The following is a 16,866-nucleotide window of genomic DNA, read 5'->3' on the forward strand; positions in this document are numbered from 1 at the left end:
GGAAAGTGTGGCCGGCATCAGCCGTGCTATAGAAAGGGTGGAAGGAATTCAGCCACCCGGCTCAGCACAACAAGCCTTTCCTGATCATCGGGATTATCTGGGTGAAGTGTTTTAAAAGCCAGAGCATGTGCCTTCAAGGAACTCACAAACTGGCAGACCCACAAAAATGTAAAATGTAGACCATAAGAATGCAAGACAGGAAATGCTCTCCTCGGGATGAGAACAAACAGCTCTCAGAATACAGAAGAGGAAGGAATTCACCCTGATGTGTGGGGGGAAACTGGGGAACATATTATAAAGAAAGACACAGTAAACTCTCAGTGAGGAAATAGTCTGATATTATTATCACAATTAAGCTACGTGGGGGTAAGAGCGTGGTAGCCATCGTGGCACAACTAAATCCAGATACGTTCACGCAAATTTCATACGGACAGAATCTGCTGTATACATGTGCCTTTCAAAAGAAAAAAAAAAAAGATGTGATAAAATGAAGTCATTGCAGCTCGTGATGTTTTAGAAACACCTTAATGTCACCCAGGAGACAGACTTGTATTTCTAACCAACAGAGAAGGTGGAAAAAACTGCAAAAAATTCTTAAAAAGTTGCCAAGTTGCCACGATATTTGACAAATCACAGGCAGATCTGATTGCAAAGGAAGCCTGTAGCTCTCACCGGGTATTACTCCTTTGAGAGGATTAAATCCTTCTAGAAAAACCTTCTATCTGACTTTATGAGCTACACCTTGATCGTCACCCATTACTGTTTTTTGGGGTTTTTGAAAAAAATTTTTTTTTACCTCTCCTAGCACATTGAGGTCCTGCTGGGAAGGGTTAACAGCAGCTCCGATCATAAAGGGCTGGCTGCGGCGTCTTCAAGGGCTTGTTTATGCGTCCTGTTGGCGTCTGCCAGACTGTGGGGCCGAAGCGAGGAGAGCTGTGGGCCCGCGAGTGACGGCTGACCAGTCTGGCTAGTGTGTGTTTATTACGGACTCTGTTCTCACACCAACCGTAGGGTGTCGGGGATTGAAATAAAAGTTCTGCCAGAATGACCTTAGGAATCTGTGAAAGTTTTCTGTTTGGTAGCTGAAAGCTTGCTTTTTATTTTTCTTTTGTTGACAAACCCCTGAGTTTTCTGCCCTGTGGCAAAAGCCCTGCAATTTCTCCAGAGGCTATTGAAACTGTGGATTATTACTCCCCAGAGTTGGCAGTTAAAGAATGAAGGTTGAGCAGTGGAGGGAGCTAAAAAAATCATGGTTAAAAACCATAGACAAAATGTTGAGAGTTACCGAGGGGTGGGCACAGGGCCTTATGACTCGCCCCAGCTTTCCATGCCACTGTGACACGCAAAAAATCCAGGTCCCTCCTCTTCAAAAGTAACTGCTCATGCTGGACCTTGGGGTGGGACACCTGTGGTTAATTTCTCGGTTGACCACTACCTGACCCAGGGGTTCTCGGCTCTGACTGCCCATGAGAATCACCTGGGCAACTTTTCAAATGCTCAGTACCCCAGTAGCACCCCAGACCAATTAGATCAGGGTCTATGGGGTGGGGACCCTAGAGGCGGCATTTTTAATGTTTCTCAAGTGATAACATGAGGCCCGGTTTGAAATCAGCATGGCTTTTTGTCCTGGATAGGTCGTCTCATCCGCCTTCACCTACGCTTTTCCACCTGCAGAATGGACCCCTGCGAATGTTCCAATCTCCCACTCTGCATCGAGGGAGGGGGAAGGAAGGTGTTTGATTCAACACCCTTCTCAGTAGTCACAGTCTGTGTTGACGACTCCATTGCGGGGCCCCTGAGGGACAGTGCCACATACGTGTGTCTGAGCCTAGGGCACCCTGAGAAGGTAGACAGCGTGGCCTCGTGCTGAGACCTCCCTTCGGACAGCAACTGAAGAGCAGAGGAGGTGCCAATAACTTGCTGACCCGCGGGTCGGTATTCTTTCTTCCAGGCCAAACCCCACTCGTCAACACCATCCTGGCTTCAGAACATTCCTTCCTGGGCTTCAAGCACAGACAGACCTGGGAGGCTGGGTTTTAGCTACTGATTCTGTTTAGAGACAGATTCATGGCTGCGGGTCCAAAAGCTGAGCCAGGAGGAGCCAAGCACAGGTAGGCGGTCAAGCAGCATCGAGCTCAGGAAGGAGATCTTTCATGGCCTGGGAGGAAAAGACAGGAAAACAAAACCGAACTCACCAAAGCCTCGAAGCCCACAGTGGGATGGATACCAGTTAGCAAGCAGTAGGTGCTGTGGGGAGAAGGATCCAGCTCAGGTGAACAGTAACAAAGAAGCCAGGAGCGAGCTCTTGGCTCAATCTAGGGATGCATCTTGGGGACCCCAGCTCCCAGTGAAGAGTGGGTCAGTGCTGTTTTGGCAGAATAAGGTCAGTGTTTGGAAACAACAGGTCTCCCTCCACAGGGATGTCCAGAGAACTCCCTCTCTTAGTTAGCTACTCTATCCCTGGGTGTTCCATGGGTGAGTATTTGTCCCGTTCACTTGGAAATGAACCCTCAGCTGTTGAGACCCTTTCTTCCTGCTGTGTCTTCACCCTTGTTTTTTTGCGGCCCCTTTTTGAGGTTAGATTCACCTTCCATTTTACTCAGCACCAATCTTGGCCAAGCAGAAGCACTTCACAAGTATCTGTCTTCCAAAGTAGTAATAAACTGGGGAGAAAGTATTGCAATTGAGGGATGCTAAGGAAATATGGGTGTCCAAATAGAGTAGAAGAAAATCATATATGACTTTGAGGTAGGGCAGGTGTAGAGGCCTCTCTGCCTCAATCATAGGATGCAATGCACACATCTCTTCATTAGAGGTTCCTCCTGATGTTGGAGGTATCTGTTAATGGATCTCTTACCTCCACTAGTCTGTAGGATTTTAGAGGACAGGGTCTGGACCCTCTTCTTCCTATAAATTAATACCTACTATGCCTCAGGGAGGACTGGGATTATTACAACAGGAATGTCATTGCACATCAATATTCCAGAACGGGCTCTTGGATCTCATTGTAGAGACCATAACTGCAAAAGTCTAACCCTGTTATACTAAGAGCCAGGTGCCTGAAAGAGAAAATTCTTCCTCTAGGGTATAATCACAACCTGGGGACATGGGCATAGGTCCACACCGGGCTATTCTCTATAACAGCGCAGGCTGGTATGACAGGAAGCTGTGCCACCTCTGGAGAGGTTGCTCAACAGCCAACCTCCCAGTGGGAGCAAGGAAGAGCAGAGAATACGCAGCTGAAAGGCCATGAGTCTCTGACAGCACTCACGTCCCTAACCTGCCCCCTCCGCCCAAGGCCTGGAGGGGCCATAAGAGCAGGACAAATGGAATCCCTAGATAACTTGGAAATGCCACAACGGAAGGGCACTGGATAGCTTTCCAAGGTGTTCCCCAAGAGACTTCTCTTCTCATAGAAAGTCCCATCTTCACCCACCGTGACATGTAAATAACAGAGTCAGACAATGTGATTGACAGCAGCCTCTCAGAACCCACACAAATCATGCCATGTAGGACATCCACTCACACCCACCTTCTGCCTAGTAGTGCCTGAGAGCTGGCCCGTAGTCTCAAGAAGCAATGGTCCCTAGAAGAAAGCTGCACAACCTAGGGATCATGGCATATTCAAGGGTGAGAGTGGGGACAGTGTAATGAGGAGCCAGCCAACTCTACAGAAAAACAGAAGCTAGTGTGTGGGGATTAACATAAGAATAAAAAAAAAAAAATCCCCAAAAAAAAAAAGAAAAGAAAAACAGAAGCTAGTGTATGGGGATTAACATAAGAATAAAAAAAAAAAATCCCAAAAAAAGAAAAGAAAAACAGAAGCTGGTGTGTAAGATTACCTAAGTGCAGCTAGGCCGCCCATGAGCTTGGTCAACAGCCCTCATCCAGAGCCTCTTAAAGGAAAAAAAAAGAAGAAAGCAAGGATCTACAGTTTGAATAGTTTCCAAAGGGGAAGGAAGTGAGTTCTGCACTGGGGTCTGGGGTTCTGGGTTGATGAGTTAAGTGTCCCCTTATAAGCAGCAACGGAGTCCATAAATGCCGTTGCTCATAAGCTTGAGTCTGGTTCTAGAGAAATTAAGTAAATTACATACTCATGTCCCCTGAGTTTTGTGGACTAGCATTCCTGAGACTTCATAATGAGCTGCATTTTGTAGCCCCAGCCTTTAGGACTCTAGCTGATGTTCACCAGTGCCAAAGTACTTGCTGGCACCTTTTCTGTATTAGGCCCTGAGCCAGGTCCTCAGGTGGCAGACAGGTTCTGGTTTTGTGGAGCCAGAAGCTAAGGCAGGAAGGGAGAAGTTACCAGTGACACAGGGTGACCCACGGGGACATGAAGGATGTGAATGAGGAGTAAGCAGGAGACCTCGCTTTATCTGGGACTCAGGGGATCCTCCCTGGGGTGTGACCCCTGAGCCAGACCTGATGGAGTCAGGCAAAAAGGAGGAAAAGAGGGTCCCAGGCAAAAGGAACCGTCCAGAGCTTTCAAGCTCTGCATCTCGCACAAGAGGTCAGTGTGATCCTGGTCCCAGCTAGAAAGGGATTACAGACACACTGAAACTCAGGCCTTGGGATGAAGGGTGCAGGTACTGACCTTCCAGATTCAAAGTAACCTAGCTGCTGCTAGGGCCTGGAGACCGCACTTTTCTTAGCATATAGAGTAGCTTCATTTTAACCGCTGTTCTGGAGACATAACCTTGGACCCTCTGGATTTAATGCTTCCTGAAATTCTGGCCAAGAAGGTCAACATATCTGGAAGATTTTAACTATTCTTCTAGCAAATATTTTCTGTGAAGGGGGAGGTAGTAAATACGTTTGGCTTTGTGGGCCGTCACAACTACATGAAATCGGCCATAGTCACTAAGTGAAGGAATGGGCGAGCCGCATTCTCTTGAAACCTTATTAACAAAGATAAGGCGCTGTGACCATAGTTTACCAACTGCTGCTCTAAATATTTGAAATATCTAAAACATTCTAAAATGTATTCCTGAACTAACCTGGGGAACAGGGAACTTTGATTGCAGACGACATGACTGAGCTTTGCAGAATCATTTATCCGTTAGCGGGAGGCAGCACCAGCAGACCGCAGTGAAGACTGTTGCGGGAAGACCATGGTAGGAAACCCCACTGGATGTGACTGGGCTGAATGGCGTGCCCACGCTTGGTTGCAAGAGAGGCAAGAACACAAGTGACCGGTATTTCCGAAGCTATCGTGGGGGGTGGGCCCAGGCTGACGAGGTGATGGCGTCAGTCAGGATCGGCTTACATTACCGACGTGCATGCGTCCTTCCCACTGATTGTCTGTCCTGCCTCTGTGGGGACTGGCTCTCCATCATCACTGGTTTCACTCCAGGACCCTGGATGACAGAGGGTGACTCTCTAGAATAGTGCAGGTTACCATGGCAGAAGGTGTCACATGAGTATGCGGGGTTTTAATGGCAGGGTTAATGCGAATTTACCGTTAAGTCCACAGAGAGAAGGAGACACAATCTCTCTAAACAACACTAATGTTAGCACAGCACGTTTGGCTGTCTACTAGCCTGTGACATGAATCCGGAGAGGAAGAGATGAGGGCTCTGTGACGTGCGGGGGGCGGGGGGGCATGGCAGTCTACATGGGCTTCTGCAGTCTACAGCACGGCCCCTGCATGGGGATTCTCACAAGATTCGATCTGGGTAAAATACTAAGCTATCAATCAGCTCCCACCTGCCGGGCTCACGAGGGCCCCCCTCGGGCCTCAGAGCTGCCCACAGTGTCCTTGGGGGTCCCACAGAAGCCAGGGAATGCGTCGTTGTCCCATCAGGTCACTTCTCTTGTGGGGGAAAAAAAAATGTGAAATTTCCCGTGAAAACATGCACAAAGTGAAAACGAAATGTTAACCACACACCTGCACGCAGAGGTTTTCCCCTCATAATACCCCTTCCTTGAGCACCCCTGGTCCCACCATCGTCCCGCGTTTACTTGTCTCCCACTAGCAGCCACACCGGAGTCCACAGCCTTCTCTCTTCTCCGGGGCAGGGGGCCTGGAGCCGCCACTTGGACAGCTGGCTCTGAGCTCCCCTCGACAGGCCCGGTGACTCACATCTATCTATCTATCTGGTTGCTTCATGCTTCAGTAACTAATCCAGAGTCAGCACCACTGTTAAAAACACCAGTTGTTAAAGATGAAACAGAGATTGGAGCAGGTGGGCTGTGTGGGCTGAGATATTACACCTACAAAATCAGCAGAGAAAAAGAACTTCACTGTGCAGTTCACTGCACCTTAAAACACACACACAGACGTGCATCTACTTGGAGCCAAAAACAAAGAAAGAGCGCGCCAGGGAGGGAGTGTCGCTAACACAAAGGCAAAGGCGGCGTGTCCCCCTGGGCTCTGCCTTGAGAAGTGCCAATATGCAAAAGCCTGGAATATGCACTTAGGATTTCTTTGCTCTGTCTGCGTGAGCTTCTGGGGGTGGAGATCTTGACTTTTCCATCTCAGCAGCCTGAGCCCAGCACACGGCCTTTGGTTACACAAAATAATGTTGAATCAAGAAAGAAAAGAGAGTTGGGGGGGGAAATCAAAAACAAAACCAACGAGGGAGATTTCTTTCTTCCTCCCACAAAAGAATTTGATGTGAGGTCCCCTTAAATAGTGTGCCTCTGGGGGCACCTGGATGGCTGCTTGGAGACCATTAATTACCTGACACCTGGGCACAGATCAGAAAAGAAGTGATGAAAATGGTTTCTACTTCGGTGGGACGTTCCGACTTCCTTCCTCCTCTGGGTCTCAGATCTCCACCCATCTAGCTCGCCGATGTGAGATTGTGTTCTGTTTCTTTGGTTCTCTTAGCTGATGCTGATGACATTTCATCATTCACTCTAACAGTAACATCATTTATCCCAATAAGCAATTAGAGAGCATAGCTCACCTGACAAAAATTCATTCATTCTTGTATTTATTCATTCATTTGATAAATATATGGTAAGTGACACCTTGTGCCAGACATTGGCTAGGGGTCCATTTTGGCTTATAATTTGCAACACATGGTATAGAGCATGGAGTTTTGAAGTAAGAAACACAGAACATAATAAAAAAAATTATTTAAAAAAATCACACTACAAAAAAAGAAATACTGAAATGGCAGCTTCACTCTTCCCCTTTGTAATCATAGGAAAACCCCTGTATCTCTCTGGTTCTCTCAGCTTTATCGTAGGTGAATAGGGATGAGGGTCCTCCTTGAAGCACTGACATGAGGGAGAGAGGAGAAAATAGCATGTGCCGGGCACACAGTAGGCTCTAGATAAAGAAAGTTTTGTGTTTTTTTTTCTCACCATTATAATTCATAAATTCGGGTCAGATTAACCAATTAAGAAACATATTTACTATTTTTATTATAAAAAGACATAAGTATCAAAATTTCAGAGATAAGATGACTTCTACTTTTTCAACAGATGTAAAGTTAGCAGAAGGAACACAACAAGGAGAGAGAGAGAATTCCCTTATATATATTATACGTATAATACGTTATACAGGATTATGGGGGAAGTGCATACAGTAGAGCCCTGACTTCTCCCACTGCATCTGTCATGGGTTCCTTCTATGAGCCAGATCCCCCGATGTTGGCTCCTCCCAGGGAGCACAGCTGTGGGTTCTGGGGATGCTCAGTGATCCTCCACATAAACTTTACCCCGTACAGGCAACGCATTCTTCATCTGACCCCCTCCAACTCTTCCTTAGAGCCTGTTTGGGGTAAACCATTCATGCTGCAGTCACTTTGCCCTGGTGGACAGATCTTTGGAGTGGAGAATGTTCAGAATGTCCCAAGTCTGGCTAATTTCTGGGGGAATCATTCTGGTCCAAGGAAAATACTTCATAAATCTGTCTACCAAATCCTGAAAAATCAGTGTGCTGTCATGCAAGCCTTCCAACTGCTCTGCTCTGCCATCAGGGCAGAGCCAGCTAGCTTTATTCTTCTAGACGTTTCTAGTCTAGAAACCAGTGCTTGCTTCTGACACTTTAGTCTCTGCCCTCCAAACACCAAGAGACATATGTATCCCCTTTTGTGTTTTCTTCCTAGAAATTTTCACTACTAAGATTTTGCTATCTTCTTTTATAAATAGGCTGGAAGTTGGGTGAGGGGCTAAGAGTCACAGAAGCATTATTGGACTATTGCCTTTCCAAGTCAAGCAAAGATGCTCCAGTAACTTCCTTTAAAATGTATGTTTTTCTTTTAATCTTTATACACAATTGGAAAGTAAAAGCCTTAATAAATTCATCTGGAATCTCTGACTTTAGGTAATTAGTAAAGTGTAGCCTTTAGATATGATTTCACAAGTTATGAATGCTTTGGTTTATGGGTGTTACTCTTCTTTGAAACCAGGTGTTTTTCTCTTTGTTGAAAAAAAAGGGCAGCTAATGGCATTGGCAGATGATATCGACCATTCGGTGTATCTTCACTTCTAGGAAGGTAGTACTTTACACTTCTGTGCTTGAAATGATGTCTTCTGTAATAAGGATGCCCTTCTATTGTGCAATTCTGGCCTTTCTCGCCCTGTAACTCAAATTAAATGATAAATCTTCTGTATTAGAAGAAAACACAACCTCTCCACAACTCCATCCAGAATAGCAATTCTCTTTGCCAAAATGTTAAAACTCTTATCTGTATGTGACTTCTGTGATTTAAACGTGTGTGTGATGTACAGCAAGACACAGAAGAAATAAAATGGATTCTGGCCCAACTTACATCTGACCCACGGGTTCTAGCAAGTGAATGATTGTATCCCAAAAATTTAAAGAGACTTTCTGCTCCTTTGGGGAAGATCTTCTCACAATCCATGCTAGCTAAAAATAATGTTCTCTTATGTCATTTTACTTGGATTGCTAGAGCAGAACTCTGCCGTAGAACTTGTCTACATGGTATTAACAAGGATAACTGGTCCCTGGTATGGCTCACTTTCTAGTGTGAAATGATTCTAGGCCAAACTATATGGAATCAAGAACAAAGATGGTAGCTGAGTGTCTGCAGTTTGACTTCAGTATGGGTCAGCTTAAAATAGGTTTATCAATCTGTGCAAGAAATATCTGTGTAATTCCTAGTACATGTGTTTTTTTAATACCCACTGGTAATCTGCCCTCAGCAGCATCCTAATGCAGGGCGCTGCGGAAGAGCGATAAAACTGAAAAATCCTTTGCCTTGAGAGTGTGCTGTCCGGGTCAGAGTCAGGTCAACCACCTCATTTCAAAGATGGGCAAAGAGAGGTCCTAAGGAGTGCAAAGGAATGAACTGGAAAATGACAAATAAGAGGTGCGACCACCAATGATCTAAAACCACAGCAAGCACAAGTATGTGACAGTAGACATCGGAGCCCAGCAAAATAATGTTTCTGTCGAGAAAACTCTGTATTACATTTTACCACCATAGCACTAATCCCTTTGCTTTATGACTTTGCTTTCTCATTTCTTCCTTCATTGTATACATTCACTGTACATAACTAGCATGTCTGTAAAGGAATACAAAATGAATGAATGAATGAATGAATGAGGGCACAGATGTGTGGGCGGATATAAACCATTCCCAAAAAGTGATATTAGGGTCGTCTTCTTGTTTGATGACTAGATCCTATAAAGGTAAATCTTCACCTACCTGTGTGGAATGCATCATTTCGAAGAATGAATGAGATCTTGCTCTTCCATTTTCTGGAGGCATTCATGGGAGGGTGTGGGAGGAACACTGGGAAATGCACACACACGCCTCGCTAAATATTGGTTTTCAATGAGGCAATGTTATGCACTGGGGAAAGTATAAGACTTGGAGCTAGCTGGACATCTGTCCCAAACCTGAATTTTCCATCACTTCTGACCTCAGGCAAGTTCCTTCCCCTCTCTGAATCTTCATTTCCGCATCTGTGATATGGAAATAAGGAGACTCTGCAGGGCTGGGCATGGTGGTAGGAGGCTGGCTCTGAGTCAGTAGGCAGGTGGGCTCTGGCACATGGAAGGATCAGCACACATGTACCCAAAATCCTTCCTCCCTCCAACCTCACTGCTTCTCTGGTTGTTGTCTACAACACGCACAATAATAGATTTCTCTCTCAATAAACAGCCATCGGATCAGGTCAACGTGACTCTAGGAAACCAATCTCCTGGGAGTATGTACTGGCATCCAGCCTCCCTGACCCCTGACAAAAGAGCCCAAATGAGGCTATTTCACATTTCACCTAAATAATATTAACTTCTTCCCCAGTGGGAAAAAAACTTGGTAATTTCTGCTCACCCCTTTGGATTTTACTATGAAGTGACTAACACTCAAGTGTCTGTTTGGCTGTTTCTGTGAAGAACTTTCTCCAGCCTAACAAATGTTCATGCAAAGCCTCTGGCGCCCATCTGACCTGGCAGCTCCCCAAGAGCACACCTGCACCTCCCGTCCCCGCTCCCCCAACCCCGCCTCCCCCACAGCGCAATGGGGGAAGAAGGATGGGCATGTGTTCTAGCCTCATTCCAAATACTGAAAGCATCATTTTTCCAACATTGGCTTGGAGAGTTCATCAGAGCTAATGGGATCTGTCCCCTAAGGACGCGGCAGGGGCGCCTGCGCCAGCCCAGAGCAGATGAGTCCAGCAAAGCCCTCCTGCAGGCTGGCCGCCACACCGGTCTCTGCAGGGCTGCGCAAGATGCCCCCAGGAAGCAGCACCAACAGCTCCTCCAGCAGGGCCTCTGCGCCGGGAGCATCAGTCAGCACACTCCCAGGGCTGGGACCTGCCTCCCTGCCCCGGGCTCCTCCTGCCTTCGACACTCACACGTGCCCACAGCACCCCTCCACACACACACGCACACACGCATGCACACCCACAGCACATACACACATGCACACGCACTCACATGCCCACAACACACTCATGCACGTGCACAGAGAGCACACCCCCATGTGCACGCACACAAGCATGCACACATGCCCACAGCACACACACCCATGCACAAGCACACACACTCACACACACGCACAGGCACACACACGCATGCACACACACGCACCCAGACACATACACACTCACATCCCCATGGCACACATGCATGCATGCACAGAAGCCCACAGCACACACACCCATGCACGCATGCACAAGCACACACACTCACACACATGCACAAGCACACACACTCACATGCCCCCAGCACATACATGCCATGCACACATGCGTGCACACACACACATTCACATGCACACTCATGCACATTCACACGTGTGCACATTCACACCAGCACTCACACATCATACACACTCACACACACACACGTGCACTCACACACCACTACTCTTTCTCCCCCTTCACAGCCCTCACACTCAAGCACAGCACCTGGGCTGGACTCCTCTTTCCAGACCGGGCCTGGCTCATCTTCTGTTGCTATTTCTCACAAAAACCACATTTCCTTTGAAAGTACTAAGGACCCGTCGAAGCCAGGATTCAAACACTGGTCATTTCTGTCCCCTTGAAAAGTTCCTCCGGGTAGGAAGCTCAAAGAGCGGAAAAGGGGAGTTAAAATACACACTTAACATAAAACTGATAAAAAAGCACCCCAAATGGTCAGATCTCTTTCTGCAAGAATGCCAGGAGAGTCGAGTCAAAGGGATTCGGGACCTCAGAGTGAGGGACCCGTAACCTGGCCTTGGGGAGTCTTCCGTGTGCCCCCTTCCCCATGCCCCACTCATCATGGGCCCTACACCCGCCATGCACATCCTAATGCTCAGTCTGGCACTTGGTGAACTTATACACATACGTCAAATCACAGCTTGGATGTACTCACCTCTGTGGGGGGGTTTTATTCTTACCTACCCCTGCCCCATGGTGGACATGCGTGATCATGCCTCCTGTAGTCTAGGAAATCATTAGGCTTTCATGTTGTCATCTCCTTCCTGACAAGGATGTTGCCAGAGTGATCTTTGACTCTTCACTCTTCTCTGACCTTTGAGCAAAGCCAGGCTCCTCAGGGTGGGTTGGATTCCCAAGGCCACCTGGCCTCTACATGGAGAATGCTGTATTTGGCCTGAAACACATCTGACTTCAACACCCAGTTCCCGTGCCCAGGGCTCTTTTGCCTCTTTCCTCCCACGGTGGGTGCAACACAGGCAGAAGAGGATCCAGAATTCACGAAGCAACTCCAGTCGGCCCTTTGTGCATTTGTTCAGTGTTCCCGCGCAGATGGGAGACTCCGGGCTTCTCAGGAACAGAGCAGAGACTTTTTCATCACTGTCTTCTGCTCTGTGTCTGCACAGTCGGTGAGAAATGCGTGGAGCCCCTAAGACCCATCCCCTCTGTCACCAGTAATAAGAATGCCTTGCGCTCGGAAAGCACTTTCCAGATGATGAAGCGCTCTTGTATCTAATCCTAAAAATGGCTCTGGGAGGTAACGTAGAGAAAATAGTATTTATAGTAACAGCCTTGGTGCAGACGAGAACACGGAGGGTCAGAGTGTTTGGCTTGCCCAAGCTCGTGATGCCACAGGAGGGGCTGGCACCGTGGAGCCCTGCTGCCACAGAAGCAGCCTCCCCGCAGGGCTCAGAGCTTCCGTCTACACAGTGGCTTCTGTCTACACAGCGTGCTCCAGAGCACATGCTCAATGCTGCTCCAACATCCCCTACCAAAGGCCCGAGGGCTGATGCCTGCGTTTCCTGCGGCAGGTCGTGTGCCCCTCAGCACTGGCCTGTCCAGGAAGCTGTGCGCTGCCTTCATCTGGCTCCGCATCGGGAACTGTGAGGTCAACACGCTAGAGCGCGTTCCTCACGACTTCCCTGACACGCACACACGTCCTTTCAGTTTCCTGTTTCCAAAGCATGCTGGCAATGATGAAAGACAGCAAGACAGTCAAGGAAAAACACCCAAGGAATCCCAGCCTCGGAGAGGCCCCAGGTGAGACTGTTTCTCGAACCTTCTTTACTACGTGCTGGCAGGAATCACACTCAGAGTGCTTGGAGGTCTGCTGCTCTCTGGTGGGGCCTGGGAGGTGGCCGCCACGCCTGCCCCATCTCTGTGTGCGTCCGTGTGTTTCCAACGCAGGGTATGTCATGCGGGGGACCTATGGTGTGAGTGGGGTTCGGACAACCACTGGATGCTCTGAAGAGTGGGCAGGAAGGGAGAGTCTGAGCACAGAAGTTGCAAAGAGGGCTGGGACTACTTCAGAGAAAGACTCCGCCTGGAACAAAGACCCACAGACCAGGCTCAGTCCAAAACAGCACGTACTGCGAGGAGATAGAGATTGTGTTGTTCCCGCGAAAAGAGCTGCCACCCCTCAGCGTGCCAGAACGTCGTTCCATGGACCCCGTTGCAGGGGCTACCACGGGAAAGTCAGCACCCTCCACGAGGCTCCTTCTGCAGGGAGCACGCACCCTAACGAGGCCCCCCCACCCCCGCAAGTGGACAGCCGTCCAAACAGAGCACAGGGTATCCCTCGGGGTGGTGCCCTGGCAAAAACAGGCTCTTGAGTCGAGCCCAGCCGAGGCGAGGGGGAGCCAAGGAAGCCGCACCCGGCAGATCCCTGTGGCCCGGGGCCTGGCCACAGGAGCCTGCAGAGAAAATGAGGGGCCCAGTCTCAGAAGCAGCCCGCTGAGGACCACTACATGCAGACCTGTGTGATGATGCAAGAAGACACTGTCATTTCCCTTTCATCTTATCAACCCCTTCTCCCTGAGGAGCTGCTGAACACGCAGGGCGATTGCGAGCAGGGAAGGACGTGCTGTGTGCAGACCCGGGATCAAAATCAGACCCACGAGGCCCTGGGCCCACAGGTCCCGCAGTCAGCCTGGCCACCTCTGTCCCCTCACAGGGCAGACCGCGTAGGGACAACAGCAGCTGTGACTGGGGTCAAAGATTCGGTCCGACATCTGCTCACAGCCTGACGCAGACAGCGGTCAAGAGAGTCTCACTCAGGAGGAAAGGCTCCGAGTGACCCTTACCTTATTCAGGCTTCACAAAATCTCTTCAGATGCCATGAAAACAAACATAAATACCGTTCCTTAGTCTGGAAAAGAAAAAAAAAAAATATATATATATATATATCACTCTCCATATGGTCCTCTCTCTAGCATAAGAACACAATACTTCTCATCCCCAAGACACAGGAGGCCTGTCTTTCACAGTATTTTGAATTAATTTCTGTTTGGTTGTTTAAAATGAACCATACTAATAACTCTTGGTTTCCAAAATAAGCCAGAGTCTCATCACCTGAAACATACGGGCACACAGCACAACTTGGGTCTGAAAGAAGACGTGCATTTGAGGGGGGAAGCGAACTGCTAAGGAGCTGGAGAAAACAGTGATTGCCTCCCTTTCTCTTATACTCACGGCTGCAGGTGGGACAAACAGAGAGTGTACCTACCTCCTACATTTCACACAATTTTAGCCAGAGGTCAACGGTGGCCAGGGGACCAAATCCAGCCTGCCGTCCTACGTGGTCAACGGAGTTTTATTGGAAGGCCGCGGTGCCCACCAGCTTAGAGATGGTCTGTAGCAGCTTGCAAGCGCCTGCAGCAGAACTCAGCGGTTGTGACGGAGACCAGAGGGCCTGTGAAGCCCCACATGTCACTATCTGGACCCTCACAGAAAAAGTTTGCCCACAGCTGCAATCCGCCTTCAAAGTGTTCCGAGTCCTTCACAGACGTCTTCAGCTACATGACAAGATCGTAAGGTTTCTGGCATTGGAAGTGTTAAGTCGGGGTGCCTCTCAGCCAAGAATACTAAAACCAAGACGCCTGCATCAGTGCAGAAGGTGGGCAGATGGCCCCTAAGAAGAGGATTTCAGGTCCTCGGTCATTCCAGCCATGCTGTTGTCCCCACAGGTATCGTCGTGTTCTGTTGTCCCCATAACGACCTAATACTACTAATAATGATGACAATGATAATAATAATAATTGTCTAAGTTCAGATTTGAGGGTCAGAAGAAAATGGTCCCCACGTAATGATCTGCATGTGATAAATCTGTGTGCCCTAGTAGGATGCTTTATCTTCCTAACCTCCTTTACAATGGCTATTCTACTAGAACCCCTCTGCTTTTAAGGCATCTGGACTTAAGGAAACCAGCACTTATTAAGTTAAGAGCCAAGCGTCAGGAAAGGCAAAATCATACTATGTTCATTATTGCACAAATCAAATAAACAAAATCCTTTTCACTGAGGGAAAACACAAGGCCCAGTGATTTGGTGACAGTCCCAGAGTTGCCCAGAAGGAAATGGCAGAGCTGGCCTAGGGAGCCAGGTCTGGGGGTCCCTGGAGCCCTAGGGCCTTTCCAGGCCCATCGCCCTCAGCCCAGGTCAGACCGCAGTCCTCAACTAGTTACGGTCAAGGATTCCGCCCCATCATCCCCGTAATGCCCCGGTGCTTCTTCGACACAAAGACGGAGTACTTGAAGGGCTTACACATTAATCAAGCCCCTCATCCCCCCCTCCCCCTGACACGGAGCTGGGGACCCCCGCGGCTGACAGCGAGCGCGAGGGGCTTGATGGAATACCGGGCTGCGGTCACTGTCAGCTCTGCCACACAGACACCGCCCCGGCTGGATGAGAGTGAGGATTTCTGAAAGAGCCTCGTTTGAAGAGAAAGAAAGGGCATTGAACAGCCTGCTTTCCGATCCCAATCTGTCGCAAAGACGGCACATTATAAAAACATTAGCACTCAACCACAGCTTGAGCAATCCCTGAATGTGTGGTGGGGACACGCTGGTGATTTATCAGAACCCCGACCACCCCAGATAAGAGCAATTCTCAGAAGTCCTCAAGCAGGCCAAGGTTTGCGCTCACGAGATCGGAGCCTGGCGTCTCTCCAAACCCCCAAGTCCTCTCCGTGTTGGGGCAAGTCACGGGCCTGGCTTGGGCACGGAGTATGGGCTCAAGATCACACTTCCAAAGTGAGCAGATGGTGCAGCCCGTGTTCCATGCGCGCGAGAGATCACGCCCAGCTAGCATGAGCATTTTGACAGAGCACCAAAGAAGGCATTTATCAATCTGACATGGTATCTGACAGGGGCTGCCTGCTGGCCCCCCACCCCCCTCGCAGCGTGGCGAAACCTTCCAATTATTGAGGTCACAGATGTCAAAGCCTTCTAGCACATATTCGAAAATGTCAAAATCACCCTCTGCATCTCTTTATTTGGGTCTCCGAAATCAAACCTTAATCTTGCATCACATGTCCAAGGGTACAGTTGGAGATTGGACCTTCTTTGGGAGAATGGGTGGTATTCAGTCTGATTTCGGGTGGCTTCCCACTACAACACACCGTGTCCTTTACCTGGTTTCGCTCTGGCAAGCTCCTGTTACAAAAAAAAAGGAAAAAAAAGAGAGAGAGAGAGAGAGAGAACGAACTCTGGACTAGGAATTAGAAAACCCAGATCTTATTTGTTGCTATTCCACTGGCTTTGGTTTTGGTTCTTCTTGCTTTTAGACTTGGTTTTTTTTGAGCTTTAAAATGGAAATAGCACGTACAGTTAGGTCTATCTTACAGACGTCAAGGGGGATCAAAAGCATTTTGCAAAACTTGAAACAATCTCTACCATGATAAATTGACTGAACTATTAATAAATAAAACTATGCTGCTGATTGTGGCTGGATCATATCACCTGTCTTTTTCTGTGACCTTTCCCAAGAGGTAGGTCAGTGGGGATGACCCCCAGCTGTGGTTTAGGTGAACGCTGGGTCAAACCAGGAGCAGGCGACGGGGAGCTTAGTGAACATGCCAAGGCATAGTGGAAAGAGGAACGTGTAAGGAGGAGGGAAGAGAGGCAAGAACCAGGCTGGGCTGAGCACAGGTCAAGTTGAAGATGAAAGTCAGGGAGAGTAGATTGAGATGCAAGTCTGTGGCCAAAGGTATGCTCATTATATCAATAATCCACATCTTGACAAA

The 16,866-nt window shown here is 48.5% G+C and overlaps 1 long non-coding RNA gene across 1 annotated transcript; it reads right to left on the minus strand.

Annotated features, from left to right (window-relative positions):
- Positions 1 to 321: 321 nt before the first annotated feature.
- On the minus strand, positions 322 to 16,270 carry LOC145715998 (uncharacterized). Its single transcript, XR_014138337.1, has 6 exons — positions 14,351 to 16,270; positions 6,683 to 13,993; positions 5,707 to 5,812; positions 5,267 to 5,357; positions 3,843 to 3,894; positions 322 to 2,158 (listed from the first exon to the last, which is right to left on the minus strand). It is a non-coding gene; the product is annotated as an uncharacterized LOC145715998 (long non-coding RNA).
- Positions 16,271 to 16,866: the final 596 nt, after the last annotated feature.

Source organism: Leptonychotes weddellii, chromosome 10 (genome assembly GCF_054177405.1).
Source record: "Leptonychotes weddellii isolate Sample4059 chromosome 10, ASM5417740v2, whole genome shotgun sequence".
In the NCBI taxonomy this organism is placed as follows: domain Eukaryota; kingdom Metazoa; phylum Chordata; class Mammalia; order Carnivora; family Phocidae; genus Leptonychotes; species Leptonychotes weddellii.